We start from the raw sequence: 18,501 nt of genomic DNA on the forward strand, positions 1-18,501 counted from the left end.
TTTATGCAGAAGAAGGTTTTTAGTTGTGAACTGTAAAAAAAATCTCACGTAGGATGACAGCATGCAAACAGAAAAGGCCATAAAGTAACAGTGACACGGTGTCAACGGACAAGACACCCAAAGCTGTTTGGCTTCTGAAAAGTGGGTAGGTGTAGAGAATGCCACAGTGGCTGCTCCAGGAAACACAAGCGTACCATAGTGTGCCATCAATGATCATCAGTCTTGCAGGTTAAGTAGTTTTGATTTTGAAGAGTCACGCAGAACTAACACGGCTCTTGAAAAGACAAGGCTTTATTTAGTCTCGTCTCCCTCTCAGGCAGGGGGAACCCTTCCTTAAAAGGACAGTTTTGTCCCTGTGGTTCTTGACAAATCACACTGTGGAAATGTCAAAATGCTTCCAAAAGTTTTTCCTTAACAGTCAAATGGGGATATAATCCACTGTCTACCTGACTATTTTAAATATACCAACAAAATTGGATCAGAATATTCTAAATGTGTTGTACAATCTGGTGGTTTGACCTTTGACAAGATACTGTCATTGTCACATCCTAGGGATACTAATATTAATCCTGAGAAATGCAGGGGGGATTATAAATGAACGGAAAATAAGACGGGACATTCATTTTAAGTTACTATCCCGCTTAAAATATTGTGTAATACAGCAAATTATACTATAGATAAGCCATCATTCAATCTTGGAAGCTGAATGTCACAGTGAAATATTCTCCGTAGGTATGAAGTTCTTCGAACAGATGAAGAAACCCTAATGAAAACTTAAATTTGTCTTTAATGAAGATGTTAATTCACAACCTCACTGGGCTGATACATCCCTAAGCTGAGGCTGAAAAGTTGTAAAATGAATTTTCTGATACTAGAAATTACTTTTGTATGGTAAGGACCGACTGCGGAGTTGCAGAATGATGAAGATGGGAGTGATGGACCGCTGAGAAAAAAATTTGCGTATGATAGTATGTGAATTGAGTGAACGCTCATCGTTGAGTGGTTGAGAGCAAAAGCCACAGGGGGCCTTGAGATCAGCCAGAATCCCTATGGCGCAGGGATTTTGGTGGTGAGTTTGGCCACAAGCACCAGGCAACTGCGGTGTCACCATACACAGGCATTCAGGAAAGTGAGACGCGTGCCGCTGCCCCTCAGCTCGTGAGGACAAGCCGTAGGCTGTCATGGGGCAGTGGAGGGTGTCTATATAATATGGGTGCCCGGTGCTGTGGGGATGAAGCGGTATTGGGAATTATTTTAACCGTGATCCCTCCTGTGGACAGACCTGTGCTTCCTCCTGAGACAAACAGCTTTGTGGCTTCTTCTGGTGAAGTGTTCAGGAGCAGGCAGGTGAGATGAGAAATGGTTCTTGGGGTGCGTGCAAATTCCCCAAATACCACTTTTCTTGCAGAAAAGTAGAGCCTGTGGGGTATACAAAAAGCTGCAACCTCAGTCAATGCAGTATGAGTCACTGGCATGATGAGCTCACTCAACAAACTCACGTGAGGAGCCCACAATCAATTTTTAAATTCTTTGGAGAGTGAGATAAAGGCAAAGTCCCTGCCTTCTCTTGCTTATTATAGCACTTCTGCCCATATTTTCCTTGTCTGCAGCCAGTCAGCAGGCAGGAGGGAGGGGCAAAGCCTATTTCATACGTTTTGCAAGGGGCTGCAGCCTCTCCTTGCCTGCGGTGGCTGGGAGGGGACCGTGCATGGCCACCTACCTGGAGCTGCCCACCCGCGCGAGGATGCCCATCGTGGGACTGGGGACCTGGCAGGTACCTGCTGGAGCTGGGGACCTCTCCTCATCCCCCTGCCTCTGGTCACGCAGGTGACACCAGGAAATTGCTGAGAATCGCGGTAGACTTTTTCAGCAATCTCCTCTTCAGGTCAGGAAAATGCAGCAAATCCTCTGTGCGGCATTTCTTGCCTTCTGAAATATTTCAGGTAATGCAGGTATTTACACCTGTCCTTGAGGAATTTTTTTAAGTGAGCAGGTGGTGCTGACTTAGTGCAGGTAGTGAGCAGGTAGAAGGAGATTTTTCTTATCTATGGAAAAAAATTACATACTACAGAAGAAAAAACTTCTGCCTAGCTTGTTTTTCTTTGGTTTTTTTTTGCTTTTGGCACTGGGTATTAATATCCCAGCAAGTCATGTAGGTGTCACCTTTGATGAGTGCATGTAAATATAGGAACTTAGGTGGCAATGAGTGGATTTGGAAGTGGGAATTTACATTAAGTCCTTAGAGGCTGAGGATAACTTATTTGTATTGCAGCAGATGAGTATGCAGCATTTTGCATGAAAGTAGTTTGGGTAGTTCTTTACCTGCAAATGTTATCTAATGAACTTCTGGTAAGAGAGAAGATTTAAGGATATACTGAACTATAAATGTAAAAGGAGTCTGGAAATGAGCTGAAAATTTTAAGAAAGTGGGCGTCTTAAGAAAGAAAAAAATAGTGGATCACGCCCTGGATTTGAGACTGGAAACTAAGTATGTTGAATTGCAAGCTGCCAACTCTATGAAACACTGTCCAGTCAGCATAAAACTATCTTAAATTATTCTTCCTATATTTTTGGGTCAGCTGCTGCTAATCATCAGGTAACTTATGCACAAATGGGGCTGAGTTTGTTTAACCCTTTCAGTCTTGATTGGTCAGATGACAAAACACACTAAGAAGTCTAGAATAACTAAGTAGGCTTTAAAAAAAGCATGCCTTGCGTGGGGCCTCTTAGGGCACTGACGCTGGGGTAGATGAGCTCTGTGAAGGAACCTGTTAAGATGCTTACAGGAACCGATTAGGACTAAACAGAAGGAAAATTTTGGACATGTGATCCCTGCCACCACAAAAATCTCTTGTGCTAATGCAATGAAAACATGGCCAAAACCCACTGCGATTACTTCATCAAAGCTATTCGATCTCAAGGTTCCCACAGCAGCTTCAGCTGCGACTCCCTGTGTTTTGGTGCGGCAATGGGGCCTCTCTACCCCATCACTCTGACGTGAAGTCCTGTTCAGTGAGCACCATATAAAATAAAGCAACGGATTATTTTTTCTGAAAAACATCTCACATTACAGAGTCTTGTGTAATCACAGGGGATATTGTCACCTTTGCTCTCCACTGACGACGACTCCTCCGCTCAAAAGCGGTGCCCATCGCTCCTGCACGGCAGCTTTCCCATGCTGCAGCAGCAGCACCCAGAGAAAAGGCACTCTACGACGCCGGCGTTTGGCAGGCGTTGCCGCCAGCCTGCGGCCCCACGCCTCCCGAGGAGCCGCAGCGTTCATACGTGGGAAGGGTGGGATGGGGTAAGGGGCTGCAAAAAGGAAAACTTGTAAAACTTTAAACTGGCTGTTTGGTTGTGTGTAGCCTTGTAGAAAAAAACCGCTGTGGTTTCTGGGTTTTTTTTTTAATTTAGATGAACCAACCAAGCACCCTTTGACTGGAAATACTTGGAGAAGTGAAATCGTTTAAAAAAAAAAAAGATGATGGGTGGGGATGTAATGAAGTTAAATGTAGGAGGTGGTCGCAGTTTTGCATCGTGTTTCTGCTTGAAGTACCATTTTCCAGAATTGGTATCCAGTCATCAAACAACTCTTCAGTGTCTCCAAGCCAAGAATCTGATTTACTTTGCTATTAAATACCAGGTTGTGTATTTTACCCAGGAGGTGGCACTGTCTGTGTAGGGTTTTGCTGTCCTCTCACCTCCCTTGTCCTGTGTCAACAAGAGCCGGCTTGTTTGTGTGCAGGGCCAGCAAGCTTTCCAGAGGTGATTCATTTCCTCATGTTGCCAGGATCCCACACTAAAATTGCTTTTAATTTCTGGGCAAATTAGAACTGATTTTGAGATAGCCTCGTGTCCGAATGTGAACATTCAATCCTTAGAAAAGGGCAGATCAGCTCAGGCAGCTCATCAGTGACTCCCATGGCCATTTTATTCCAGAAAATGAATGAAAGCAAGAGCCAAACTGGAACACCTCATTATTTGGGGGAGTAAAGTCCCCAGATTTGGAGAACAGCAAACTTCTGCTGCTGTTCACCGAATTACTGACTTGTCTTGTTTCAGTCTCTCCAAGGAACAGCAGGAGATGCAGTGAAGTTTGCCATCGGTGTTGGGTACCGCCACTTTGATTGTGCCTACCTGTACCAGAATGAGAATGAGATCAGGGATGCACTACGAGAAAAAATTGAGGAGGGGATTGTGAGGCGAGAAGACCTCTTTATTGTCAGTAAGGTATGTCTTTGGATAACTTGTCTCACACGAGGCCAGCTCTTAGGAAGAGAGACAAGGTCCCAACCTGCAAAGTGCCAGGGGATGAAGCTGGTCTGGGAATTAACTCCTCTCTGTCAGGGCAAAGCATTTTGCGGATGGAGGGAAGGAAGAGGTCAACTCTTGGGAAAAAAAAAGGCTTGATTTGAGAGGGATTTTTTTGTAGTCCATATCCATTGTCAGCCATGGAGACAGGAACTGAGGCCGTGCTCTCAGTGGCCTCTGAGATAGGAAGCAGGGCTATTGTATTCGTGGTCACTCCCGCTGCGCTGCCGGCCTCAGCCTGTTAACTCCTGTATGTTATGGTTTGTTTTGTTTTTTCCCCCAACAACAATGGTAGGAAAAATAAAGTAACTTCTATCTGCTGGAAGCTGGCAGGTTGATTTTCACCAGTTTTGCTTTTTTCTTCATTTTGTTTAATTGTTGTATGAATCGTTGGAATCTTAGAGTATCTCGTTCTCATTTTACTTAACTGACAGTATCGCAAATAAAGTAAGGTGCACAAAAGTGGCACTTCCTTAAGACAAGACGATGTGCCGTATCACGAGCTGCCTCTGTGTCTGCGCCATGTGTTTCCCTGCCGGGGATGCTCCGCGGTGGTGAGGCTGGGAGAGCAGCTCCCAGGCTTTGCGTTACCCCTGCGGCTGTGGTCCGCCTTCCGTGAGAGATCCCTGGTGAAGGAGGCATGCCAGAAAACACGTGCTGCCCTCCAGCTGGATTATTTGCATCTCTACCTGATGCACTGGCCCATGGGATTCAAGGTATTGAGCCTTCAACTCCCAGGAGCCACCTGTCAGAGCTCTGCCACTTTTTCCTTTGGGACCAGACATGTCCTCTCTAATGAGGGGTGTTGTTAAACCTCATTAGGACATAATGACAAACCTCTGTGTGGAGTGCCCAGGAGGAAAGGTAAGGTCATGGCTGCTTAAGCTAGGTATTGTAGTACAAAAATCACCTTATTTTACCCTGCACAGCATTTCCATGTCATGGATCAAATTACTATCCAGATCACATTCCTCTTAAAGCCTGGGATTTGGCTATCATTTGCTTTTCCAGGATCAAACAGTTGTGAATTACTTAGTTCCTATTTTTCTCTTCTCTCTCTCCCCTCAGGTTAAATAAATCCTCGTTTCCCCATCGTGTCACATCCCTGGCCTTCCCGCAACCTGACTGAGGCACATGAAAGTGTCTGCCCTTCCTCTGCCTGCAGGACAGATTCTCAAGAAGCAGATTTTCTTGAAGATTACTCTGTTCATACAGATTACTGGTTTTGGCCACCTCTTTCCCCAAAACAAACATAGGGCAGGATATCCAGCGTGTGTCCAGCTCTACTCGCTTGTAGAATTTCTAAGTGATTTCTTTAACTACTTACGATTCAGTCTACCCTAAACTCGCTTTTCTGTTGTGATGATAGGCAGGGGAGGAGCTATTTCCTGCAGATGGAAATGGCATGATCATTCCCAGTGATACAGATTTTTCTGGATACATGGGAGGTATGTTCATTGACAGGCCAAAAAATTCTTGCTAATTTGAAGTAACAGCCTGAAAACTTGAAGGTTTCTACTTTGGGAATCGTTCTGAGAGAATTTCTGATGTGAAGTATTCCAGATTGCTGATTTCTCTGTACCCTTGGGCTCCTTCTTGTGTTACTTGCCAAAATTGAGGTATTTTTATGTCTACTGCTTACTAAACCGGCAGGGTGGGCATGGCAAGAGGAAATCTTTGACTGTGTGTACCCTGCAGTGGCTTGAGCTGACATACGCTGTCCCACACCACTCTCTGGACATTTTTCAGTGGCTTTAGCTGTAGCCGTGCTCATCCCTAGTTGCACCTGAGCTGTCCAGACCACAGGAAAGCCAACACGCCTGTGCCAAGGTACCCAGAGCATCCAGAATTCCCCCCTCTAGAAAATATTGGAACTTGCCCGAAGTCCTTCGCTGAAGCTGTGTGTGCAATGCAAACAGGCAGGAGCACAGGCTGCGTGGGAGACAAGACTTGGGCGCAAGTTCAAATTTCTGCTTGGCTGATGGTTTGGGCTTCCTTTCCCTTCCACCCCCACCGTGTGCTCAGCATGGCCAGGTCAAAAGAAGACAAGAGACTCACCAGAGTCAGAAGAATTCGCTGATGTTTTTTTCCTTCTGTCAGATGAAGAATAAGGCACATTTTTGTTGCTCATTTCAAGGCAAAAAGTGGACATCTCAGGCTCCTGCTTGTGATAGCAACTTCAAATAAAAATGATTTCTGCTTCAGAAGAGGTGTTATCTTCTGCTCTAAAGATTATTTTCTCCTGTTTCTTTCTGCTGGAGGTGCCAATCTAATTAGGGCTGTCTAGCTGTTTTATTGTTTGCCAGTGTGAACGAAAATAGGTGGTGGTGGGGGAACACAGTGCTGCTTATACTATACTGCCACTGCTAAATGGTACACCTCTCTTGGGAAATTAATCAACGTTGATGATCTGGTATCCTGCTCTAACTCTCCCAGAACAGCTCCTTGTCAAGCCGCTCTGTTCCAAATGACAAGCTTTTTATTATGGGATAATTATTTCTTAGCTGAGGAGTTATCCTAAAAAACCCTTTTTTATTTATGAGCAGAAGGTCTACCTGGGGATAATATTTCAGAATAGTTGTATTCTACTGAAGTAATAGTAGTGTAGTAATTGTTAATCTTGAATGATGCTGTTATTTGTTTGTATGATGATACATGATGAGAGCGCCCGAGTCTTTGACCAGGGTCCCACCGTTCACTGTACTGTACTAACGCCACATCAGGAAAGGATCCCAGCCATGAGGATTTTTACCACTGAAGTTTTTGCACAGGCAATTTTGCCATATAAAAAAAAAAAAGATCTTAATTCAATAGCAAGTCTGATTCTGTAGTGTTTCTAGGCTATGGAAGAGCTGGTGGATGCAGGACTGGTGAAAGCCATTGGAGTCTTCAACTTCAACTGCAAACAGTTAGATCAGCTCCTGAGCAAACCAGGCTTAAGACACAAACCTGCAAATAATCGGGTAAATTGTTCTCAAACTCATCAGTACTGACATCACACCTGTCTGGGGTGTTGCATTCGATGCAACATCTCTGGCAGTAAAATACCTGTTATGTTAAGGCTGTGCTTTTTCATATCTGTGTGGGAATACACCTGTGTTTGGCTAAATCGTGGAGCAATCAAAGATGCAGAACGTTCTGTGCCCTTACTTGTGCAGGAAGCTGCAGTCACACAAGCCTGCGGCACCCCTGGCTTGCAAGTGCAACCTTCACCTTTCTTCTGACTGCAGCACCGAGCTCATGCAGGCCGAGAGATGAGCTCTGAAATGGAGAACGCGGCGGGTCTTACCCATCTCCTTTCCTACAGCTCCTAAGGAAAAAGAGGCTGCGTGAATAGGTAGGACCAGAGCCAGGCCACGCTGCTGGGGTGAATAGGTAGGACTGGATGACAGGAGAGTTGGGTGCTTCAGCTGGATGTGCACAACTGGAACTTGGAGCCCACTGACAGGGGGACTGGGAGAGGTCATGAAAAATGAGGCAGGCAGCTGGAAAGAGAAACTAATGTATGAAGATTGGGCCTTGCTGGAGGCAGCGTTGGGAATAAGGGGAAAAGATCTGAAGCACTGGCTGACTCTCTTAAAAACCCCATACCTGCAAAAAGAACAACCTTTTCAAAGCTGATGTGGGGCTTGGTAGGTCACCATAGTGATGCTAAACCTTGAAGTACCTTCTGCTTATGAAGAAATCTGATTTTTTCTTTGTAGATTGAGAGCCACCCCTACCTTCCTCAGGAAGAGCTGATTAAGTTTTACCAATCCAAAGGGATCTCTGTCACTGCATACTGTCCCCTTGGAGCGCCCAACTAGCCATGGTAAGAATGCTTTGTGAGACTTCTTTCTTAGACATTGATTGGAGCCAATACAGTAAACCAGTCTTGGGATGTGGATAAACCTTCACACACACAGATACCTCTCTCACACTTACTGTGACATTCAGTCCACTAATTCATACCTGTGCTGTTTCTGGAGTTTCATATTTAGGAGAAAAAGGATCAATTGGTTGGTGAAAGTAGTGAAGATAATTCTTAACTGAGCTTGGGTGAGCTTATTAAAACATGTAAGAGAACTTCTGAACTAAAAAAAAACCAAACCCAAAACAAAGCAGCACATGCTTATGAAAACAGCGACTTTGCAGTCCTGCTGAGACAAATGGATTAGGTTTTTAAATGGATAATTTGAAGAAATTTTGCTTTTACTCCAGTCTTCATGGCCTTCTCCGACCTGGGACAGGGTGCGTACCAGAGCAGCTGTGCTTGTGAAGGACATGACAGCGGCCCATTCTCAAGATGAAATTTTCAGGATCTGGACAAAAGAAATTCCCAGCCTGATCCCAGGCTGGACTGAAATATGTTTCAGTGACCTGTTATACTAGAAACTACAGGCCTCTTCTCATGTGCCAACCTGCGATAAAAGGAAAAGAATGAAAGCGGGGACTGGAGCAATGAGAAGATGGTGAATTAAAAGTGTGCAAGATGATGCTTTCTTATAATTTAAAAAATATTCTTACCCTACAGTGCTTGAGGGAGAAGATAGCGGGCCACTGAACTGCTGAAGTCTGCTTTTTATTTTCACAGGTCCAAGCCTGAAGATATTTCCTTTTTTGATGATCCCCAAATTAAGGAAATAGCACTCAAGTACAACAAAATCCCAGCTCAGGTTAATACTGGTCATAGTATTTTCCGTGGTTACAAGTATTTTTCCCACTCATGCTAAAGTAACTATTTACACAGGTATTATGGAAAGGTGAGTTCCAGCTGTGTCTCATACACATTGTAATGCTTTAAAGAATATTATCTCTAACACTAGTTTTAATGATGGACAGAAGATTACCAATGGCTTTGGGCTTTAATTGGCACACTAGCCACTTCTACACACAGCATCCCTGGCCAATTCTGAACTCCTGTTCAATGCACTCCCATGCTGTCATCTCAGCTTCAGAGACAGATAATGATTAAATGAGCTCAGGCAATAACAAGGAAGGGTTTACTACAGTGCTTTTCCTACATGAGACATCTCTGATTAGCAGTAGAGCTGTTCCGTGTAACCATGTAGGCACATATGGTTTTCAGCTTTCGGAAGACAGGCAGAACTTCTCAGCTGTAATTCCCTGTCTGTTCCTGCAGGTGCTTATCCAGCTCCAGGTTCAAAGAAATGTGAGTGTAATTCCCAGATCTGTCACTCCACACCATATTGAGAAAAATTTTAAGGTAAGAGGGTACCTTACAAAGTTATTCACGGTGTTGAACTTTACACAGAAAAATCCACTCTGCCAGTGGAACAAAGTACCCCTTTCATGCTTAGAACTGGCAAAAGCTTTTGTCTGTCAGATACCATGTAGGTTACTTCTTTATGCATGCAAAAAATTACTTTAAAAGTAAAGAGCCAAGTCTGCTTCATTACAACACATCAAGTAAGAGAGATTAACTTTTCCACCTTGTAATATAAATATGATGCAATTAGACCCCACCAGCACTGTAACTTTACGACATGTATTCATTGCTCACCACAAATGTGCATCTATTGCACGCTTCCTAGTGCTTCAACAAATACAATGCTTTTCTACTTCTGTTTTTGGTATTCTTTCTGCAAATGAATTTACACTTGTCTTTTTGCAAACTGAAGTAACCCAGCTGTTTGGGACCTTTATTCAAGTGTTTGAATTGGCTAAAGAGGAGATGGAAACCTTCCTTGCTTTCAAGAAGCAGTATCGTATCTGTGCGTTAAGCGAGTGAGTATTTCCTCCTCCTCCATGTTTTAGCAAGATTGGATTATCATTGGCTATCCTCTTAATGGACAGTATTTGATAGTCTCACTTAAAAATAAGAAGAGAGGGAATGTTAACCAATACCTGGGCATATCCATATCTGCTGGAATCCAGCACTAGGGTTTATTAGAGCACCGCCCGTCTTCTACAGGTTGGTAGCACTGGGATTTTTGCAGGTACATTGTGTGTTAAGATATCTTGTAATGGATGCATACCAAACTGCTGTCTGAAAATCAAAATTGGCTGGGAACTCCAAAATAAATAGGTGGCAATATTTTTTTTTCTGTTTTCTTTGGCTACTTTATATAAGAGACAGTCAGTGTAAATAAACTCCATTTTAAGAATGAGAACTGTAAGGTTTTTTTGAAGTGAAAAGCTGTGCCTATGTATTTATGCCAACATTATTAAGGCAGCATCTAGATAATAGAATGGTTAGATACAGACTTACAAAGATCTAGAATTTATTCTGTTTTCCAAGGTTACTCACTTATCTAACAGCATACAGTAGAATTAGGAGTTCACAAGACAGCGGTTTAGTATCCCAGGGAATTTTAGCAATTTCAGCTAAACAGAAGATATATTATCTTTTGAGAACAAGGTCACTGTTATATGTGAAGGTTACAGAGCATTAACTTCCACTGCCCTGTGTAAACTAAGCAGACTCACATTAGTGTTTTTAACGTAGTTCACAGTTTTAGTTCTGCACAGCTTTTGTCAGGGGAAAAAAAGCCTTTTTTTCTTAGCCTTAAGACTATATCCTTAAAGTGTTTTAATCATACTCTCTTCTTCTAGATGCAAAAATCACAAAGACTATCCTTTTTTGGAAGACTAACATAGGCATTGTCTTCACATCCTCCAGGGATCAGGACTGCATATAATTGTTTCAAGCAATTTGTAATACTTCATGTGTATTAAATCACAATATAAGTGGAATATGTATTACAAGATGGGAGAAGGTAGCTTACAGGCATTCTGAAGAGTAATCTTTGAGTGTGCATGCATTTGCTTCCCTTATTATCAACCAGTTATATCAGTCCTTTATCTGTATCTTTGCTCTGCTCTTCTTGTAGCAAAATTCTATTGTAGCAAAATATATATTCTCTTACCATTTAGTAATGATAAAGAAGTTTAGTAAACCTGAATCTTTGGGATTTGTGAAAAGCAGTCTTTATCATAAATATAAAACCTGACAAATTTTAGAGAAATTTAGATTCTCCCAGTGGTTGTATTTTCAGACAAAAGTTCAAAACATATGCTATCTTTCAGTTGTTAATGTAAGACAATCCATTTAACATCAGAAAATCTTTATGTGATAAGACAATAAGCTGCTTGAGAGTCTTAGTTCAGTAATTTCAGCATAACAGACTGAAAGCTCTTTAGAAGACACTGCTGAATTATGTTTCAGGAGCTGTTTTCTTAATGAGGTGTCCTATTTATGAACTGCTAAAACTAATAAACTGGTAGGAGATTTGTATGTTTGGTTTATTGTATCTACAAAAGTATGTAAATACTGCCTTTATCAGTAGAATGGCTGCAGTTAAGACTGCATCTCTCCCAGCAAATCCAAAGTCTGATAAAGGAGACACAGAGGAATTATTTTGTTTGGCAACTGGCTTACTTAACAAGCAGAAAAGTTGGGCAGCTTCACAGAAGCCAACAGTAGATTTTCACTCTCTTGTACTGCTCCCTAGATATTGTCTGCTTGTGTTTTGACTCAAAGAATGTCACTGGATGTTGTTTTCTCTGGTAAAAAAAACATCAGTGCTACTACAGCCCATGCATCTGCTGGAGTTTTAATGAGGTGTCTGTTAATCCAGACTTCTTGCTCTTTAAGTTTAACATGTGACTCAGAACTCCTGTAACTGCTTTAGGCTCTTCCAGCCCAGCAGAAGAACAATGCGGATCAGCACTGCCTGCAGAGAGGAAGGACAATTGTGTAATTAAGGTTCAGAGCTAGGATACACACTTCGTGGATATCCTTTTCCAACTGATTTTCTTTGTAGTTGAGGTTTTTAAGTCTATAAAGGAAATGATGACATATCTTTGAGCTACTTCAGACTTTTGCAAGATGTTTGAATAACAGGTGCCCTAGAAATGGCAAAGCAATTCTGTCAAATGGGATTTCCTACAGCAACTCTTCTAAAGAAAGAGGTCTGAAAAGCATGTCAGCAATTGACACCAAACAGTTATAGCACAGTGGTATGGACAGGAAGGTGCCTGTAATAGGTACTCTTTTCCTCCTCCACCCCCCAAAGATGCTCAACTGAAAGGGTCACTTACAGGATACCACCATAGCCACAGTTAGAAAATGAGCTACATGGAAGGCACTCTGCTTCCAGACATTCAGACTGTGGTCAGGTTGTCAGTCTACAGCAGTAGGAGCAATACCTGCTTAAGGCTGTGGCATACAGCCTATCTTGAAATATTCTCTACTTCATAGGAATTTTCTAACAACATTCCAATTTAATCACAGCTATCAGACTTGAAGTTATTTACAGGATGTTTATAGACTGTGGCAGGCAGGAAGTTGGACTAGATGATCACAGTAGCCATATAATAGTAAAAAATTCAAAACAAGTTAGAAGCCAGAGATTGTGCATTTGTTTTAGAGACAATAGATCTTTTTCAGCTGCAGAGACCTTAGCAAAGGTAAAAGGAGAAAAATTTGGGTGATGTCAGTTACTGGGAAATAAAGCACCCTCTATTTTGCAGCAGAGCTGCAGCCACATGACTTAAAGACAATGTGCCTTTCTAGCAGGCCATCACTGCCTCACAGCAATCACCACAGCCTATGACAGCAATAAGCCTGCTGCTATTAGCTGCTCAAGAAGCACACTTCCTAGCTTCACCATTTCACCCACCCCAACATCTATGCCACAAGGGCACTGCTCTAACTGCATCTACTACCTGTAGAGAGGGAACTACAAAGCATGATCTCCCTTGTATTTGGTTTTGAGGATTCAAAAAAAAAAAAAGTCTTCCTACCTCTTCTGTGATTTTTTTGTGAGTTCAGACTTCGCTTTACATAGAACCTGCTTGCTAAGAAAATAAAAATTGTCATGACATGCTAGGGTAGAGACTTGGGCTTGTTTTACTGCTCTTGTAAATGCAGTTGACTAAAGAACAAGTGTTATGTTGGTCAGATCACTGCAGCAGAAGAGAGAAAGGGACAAGCTTAAACTGCCTTCTAAAGAGTTCTATTTGTTCTGTCAGTGCAGGGACCTGCAGCAGAGGTATTGCCACACACTAAAAAGTGCTGGAAACTTTCTAGTCTCCAGATTCATCTGAACCCTGTGTTAATGAGCAAGCATATACTGATGGCCATTTAACCCACTCCCTTTTCTGTGGCTGTAACTAATTCAACTGCATGCTGCTATCCAGGTAGCCTCAAGGTACATGCAGTGATAGTCTGTCTCCACCTACTTTTCAGTGGCCCATGGAGCATCTGTTAGTTACTAATCCCCAGGCTGGATCGATGTCTAACATGAGGAGCAGATATACAAAAGGCCACAGGTCTGGCACTTCATAGACCTGAAAATAGCAAGGCCATCTCTTAAATCCAGGAGAGAAGATGCTACGCTACAAACAAAATGCTTCAGGAAAAAGACCACGAGTATTGTCCTAGTGTCAGATGCAGAATAAACAGGCTCAAGTCACCATGAACAGCTCTAGGGAGCACAGTAAGTTTCCTGAAGGACTAACAGCTTCTATTTTTTCATCCCTACTTCATCAGCAGCATAATCATCAGCTTTCTGTTGGAACCACAACAAGATGTTTATATTATCCCCAAATAATTTTCAGTTTGTCAGCTATGTAACAGTGCTCTTAGACCAAACCTGCAGATACATCTTTCCTAGTCAGCAGTGAGATTATCCATGCCACTGGGCTGAACCCAGTAAATGAAAAACACCTTAGCTTAGCATTTTGCCTTTGTATCACACCACATTGTCCCATGACTTGAGCTTTTATTGTGCAGTTCATCCATTCTGATATAGTTAAGCCTTCATTAAAAGTTCCAAAGGGTCTGGGTGAAAAAAAAAAAGTTATGTCCATGTTTTAGAGGGAAAACAGGATAATGTAGGTAATGAACAATAGGTAAAATTCAAAACTCTTTGCTGATTTTTTGCTGCTCAGATTTTCCATCTATTATAATTCCAACCTCTCTCATATTGAGCTCAATATCATTCTAAACCAAACAGAATAAGAAACAAAAGAATGAATAAGATAGACAGCCATTCCATGAACCTTTTGCATTCAATCCTGCACAAAGAGTTCTGGTCCTTACCTTCCTCTATATATTAAAAAAGATTTATAGAAGACTGACTAGGATAATCAATGGCCTAGGAATAATTTCTACAGACAGCAATTAAGTAGACTAAGACTTTACTTGACTTGACACGAGTGCACGGAGTGTGCCAGAAGTTTCTTAAATCTGGAGCAGCTTGGAAAGTTGGACTGGAAATAGACCAGTTGCTATCTCCTCCACTGTAAAGTCAGCACTATCAGATCAATCTAGCAGCAGACAAGCCCAAAACAAATAAGAGATGGCAATTCTTCACAAGATATGTAGGTGTGAAAAATCATTCCCTTGGAATGTAACAGATTCACAAGGTAACTGAACAAGAAAGAGTTAACCGATGGCTGTTAAACAAAAGATCTTAAATTGCTGTCAGAATATTTAAAAAAACCCCACACAACTGCATGCAATGCTCAACTTACTCATCTTCAACTTCTTTTGGCCACAGTTGGAGACAGAATGCTGCAGTAAGTAGATACTTAGTCTGATTCAGTTCAGCTGTTCTTATAAGCAGCTATCAGCTGGCTTGTAATCAGGCTTATTTAAGTTCAGAAAAGCCAGATTGTATATTCAGCTTGTTTTTTTTTTCTCCCTGAGAATTTGGAAAAAAGATGTAGTTTTGCAGATGTTTGTACTAGCAGTCCTGTACCATGCACTTTAAAAAATTAAAATGCAAGAGCAACATGGCCTATGAAGAAGTTTTAAGAGTTGCCTCTCAGCTTAAATGAGCAAGGTCCTGCCAGAATAAGGTAGGGCTCTATACTTTTTAAGTGGCCAAGGCAGAGGGAGGGATGACAAATAGTTACTGACAGAGTTTATAGATGACAAACTAGGGGAGTATTAAGTGATTAAAAAGATAAAATAGTTTGTCCTGAGTCAACTGTTCTGTGCCCCAATTAAGCAAAAGACTCCAGATTTCTAGTAGTATCTTCAACATTGGATTTTTAATCTGTATTCACAAATACAGGATTTTCTTTTCCTGTTTTGAATAACATAGTTTCCTGTGTCCTGGATTTCACAACTCTGCACAATGTTACAGTATGCACTTGTGCCAGTCTCATGAGATCAGCAAGAAGAGAGATCCTGCCTCTTCCCCAGAGGGAAACAAAGACCAGGTTACAGATCATCACATAAAAAGTGATTCCAGCCAGGCAGGCTTGTGTATTTATGTTCCAGTATCAGAAGTCAAGCCATTTTCTCCCAAAAGCAACATCAACTGCAACCTGAAACATACTGTGCCTGTAAGACTATTTGTGGTGTCCTACCTCCAACCAGAAAGATGCTAATTCCAGCTGCTTCTTGTATTCTCCTCTGCTACCCCCAAAAATTCTCAAAAAAGTCTCTTGCATTCTCCAGCAAGATAACTACCAATTTTGTTTTCCCCATAAATCAGGTCATTATTCTTTGAAAATTGATCTGTTCTGTCAGAGCCATTTTCCTTTTAACATGAAAAAACAGGCCTGCTAATCTGGTATCACTTGAAGCAGTGAGAGTGCAGCTGGAAGTGAAAAAAAAATTTTCTGAGTACAAGTACTGATTCTACCAGTCCCAAGAACATGATTTTTCTGACTCCTGCTCTTCATCTTTCCTGCAAGCTGGACTCCTCTTCCTAGGGTGTGCTACAGTATCACAGTAGTGTAACTGCTGCAGCAGAGTCCTGAGAAAGTCTAGTAAGAGAGGCCAACAAGGTGGAACTGAACCACAAGTTCTTAAATCAAAAACACAAAACAAAAACACAACCACTTTTCATTGGAAGAGCTACAAGATTGTATTTGTCCTTAAAAATTTCTTTGATCAGAAACCCAGAGATCCGTCAAATCACAATACAAAAACAAATGCTGTGAACAGTTATAGCAGGAAGAGCTCAGTTAGCAGGAATGCTAGGCTCCGGATATCTAATTCTTTGATCTCTCCACTTTACCTTTTAAGAGATGAAAGGAAACCTCTACCCTTGTAGGCAGAGTGTGGCACAAGTATGGGGGTACAACAGCCATTTATTTCACTGTAACAATCGCCAGATCAACCTAGATTAAACAAAGATGTGGTTGCAGTCTAGAAGACAGGCTCTTCCTCTCTCTCAGCCTTATTTAATTATATCTGGCCTTAAAGAAGTGATCCATATTTAATTATATCTGGCCTTAAAGAAGCGATCCAAAATCATTATGGGTGACATGGTTTTCTGTCACTCCCTTCCCACTCATCCTTTCTGACAACAGCCTGCCTTCTGTGCAAGTTTATGCATCACTGTCCCTTCACTCAGGTGCTTCTCTTTTTCCTCTCTTCCCACTCTCCTATTTCACCAAGCATCCAAGCCCTCTGCCGGCTAAGTACTGCACTATGTCCCAGAACTACCCCTTCCAAATTCTTTCCCACTAAGTCATCCAGCAAAATACAGAGCACGCCTGTTACACAGTACCACTCCACCCTGAGTGCTAGCTAGTCATCCTTCTGCTGCAGAAGAGTCTGTCTGAAAGTCTTCTCCAGTAAAATTCCTACTCTGAGAATGGAAAATTTCAGGCACAAACTTTCATAAAGTTACAGTGAAATGAAAACAGAGGAAATTAACAGAACCTCATGTACTATTTTAGAAGCCCTGACCCTCAATGTAACTTCTTGCCAGAACACATTTGTCACAAAAATGTTATTTCTGAGCAAGTTAACATTGCCCCAAACAGTTTTCTGTCACAGCTCAGACTAATCTAAGAACATTAGCTGTTCTGCTTTTTTTGGATGCCTTTGGGCTTTTATTTATCACATTATAGATACACAAAAACACTTGCAGAGCTGAAGCTTTTTGTATTTGCTTTTAAGCGCAGAATTTAAAGTGACTGTAATCAATTTATGTTAGGAGAATCAGCATTAGAGGAGAATATCGCTTAGAGTCAGACTTTGATTCTCTCCTCTCTCTGCCTCGTGTTGGAAGTTAACTCAGTCTTGTCTGTTCAGCCTATTGTAAATTATTCTGACCAAAAGCGTGTTACATGTAAAGCCTGGCCTCAGCAATAGTGGAAAGATTTAAAAGCAGCATTTGAAGATAACAAAATCTGTTTTCTCAATATAATGGTCAGCATTTATCAGAAAGAAAAATGTGGAATTAGTATGACTCCTTAGTACCTTTTCATGAGTATCAGGAAACAAGCCACCTGTTTCACAAATAGTTTGAGAACAACTGCACTTACGGTACATTTTAACCTGGCTGAGTTCCCTTTAAGGTACACTATGTGATGCAGTTAAGGAATCAGAATCCCACCTTACGCTTACCATTTAGGGGTGGTTATGCATTAACAGTTCTGGTGTCTCCCTTCTTTTAACTGTTCAGAAAGAACCCCCTTTCTGCCACGCCTACATAACCTCCTTCAGAGGACAGTTCACACTCTAGATCTACTCAGACCTCTGAAAAAAATTTACAAGAACATGTAAGAAAATTACCCAACACTAGCCACTGTTTTTACCAGTGCATTTTGTGAGTAGTCTTAAGCACCCCTCAGAAGGCAACAACTTTAAAACCATTACCTGCAAGTATTGTGAAAACCATAACACACTCCCAAGGGACAAACACACCTCACATGTCAAAATTCAGCTATAAGCTTATTTTTCTGTCCTCCCAGAACAAAGTAGTAAGTTTCTGATCTTCTAGCTCATGACACAGGATTTTCTTGGAAATCCATTTTTACTGTAGTTGCAAATGGTAGCTTGTACAAGCACAGAATTCTTTCCTGCATCATGTGCTGCCTGCCTGGAAACAACAAGTTTTCTACTGCTTACTAAAACAATCCCATAGGATGCCCTGTAGACTTCATGTCTTCAATGGAATGAGTTTTCTACTAGCCAAAGTATACTATCACTTCAGTACAATAAAGACTGATCTAAACATTAGTATATTAGCTGTCAGACATATCAAAACAACTCTAAAGCGAGGCTCAGACTCATCAATGGCCACAGGTTCATCACACTCAGGTGTTCTACATGTGCACTAGCATAAGAACAACAGAGAGCTAGCGGGTCATACAAAAGAAGTTAACATCAACAGCATATGATTTCTTGGGGGACAGTAATTTTCCTTGCTTTTGTGTAATCTCTAGAGACAGCTGATATAGTACAGCTACTCCAGCATTACTACCATTAGAACA

The 18,501-nt window shown here is 41.7% G+C and overlaps 1 pseudogene; it reads left to right on the forward strand.

Moving 5' to 3' along the window:
* The first annotated feature begins 1,687 nt into the window (after nt 1–1,687).
* On the forward strand, nt 1,688–11,548 carry LOC115352330 (annotated as a pseudogene).
* The last annotated feature ends 6,953 nt before the right edge of the window (nt 11,549–18,501 follow it).

The sequence above is a fragment of the Aquila chrysaetos genome, chromosome 17 (assembly GCF_900496995.4).
Source record: "Aquila chrysaetos chrysaetos chromosome 17, bAquChr1.4, whole genome shotgun sequence".
Classification (NCBI taxonomy): domain Eukaryota; kingdom Metazoa; phylum Chordata; class Aves; order Accipitriformes; family Accipitridae; genus Aquila; species Aquila chrysaetos.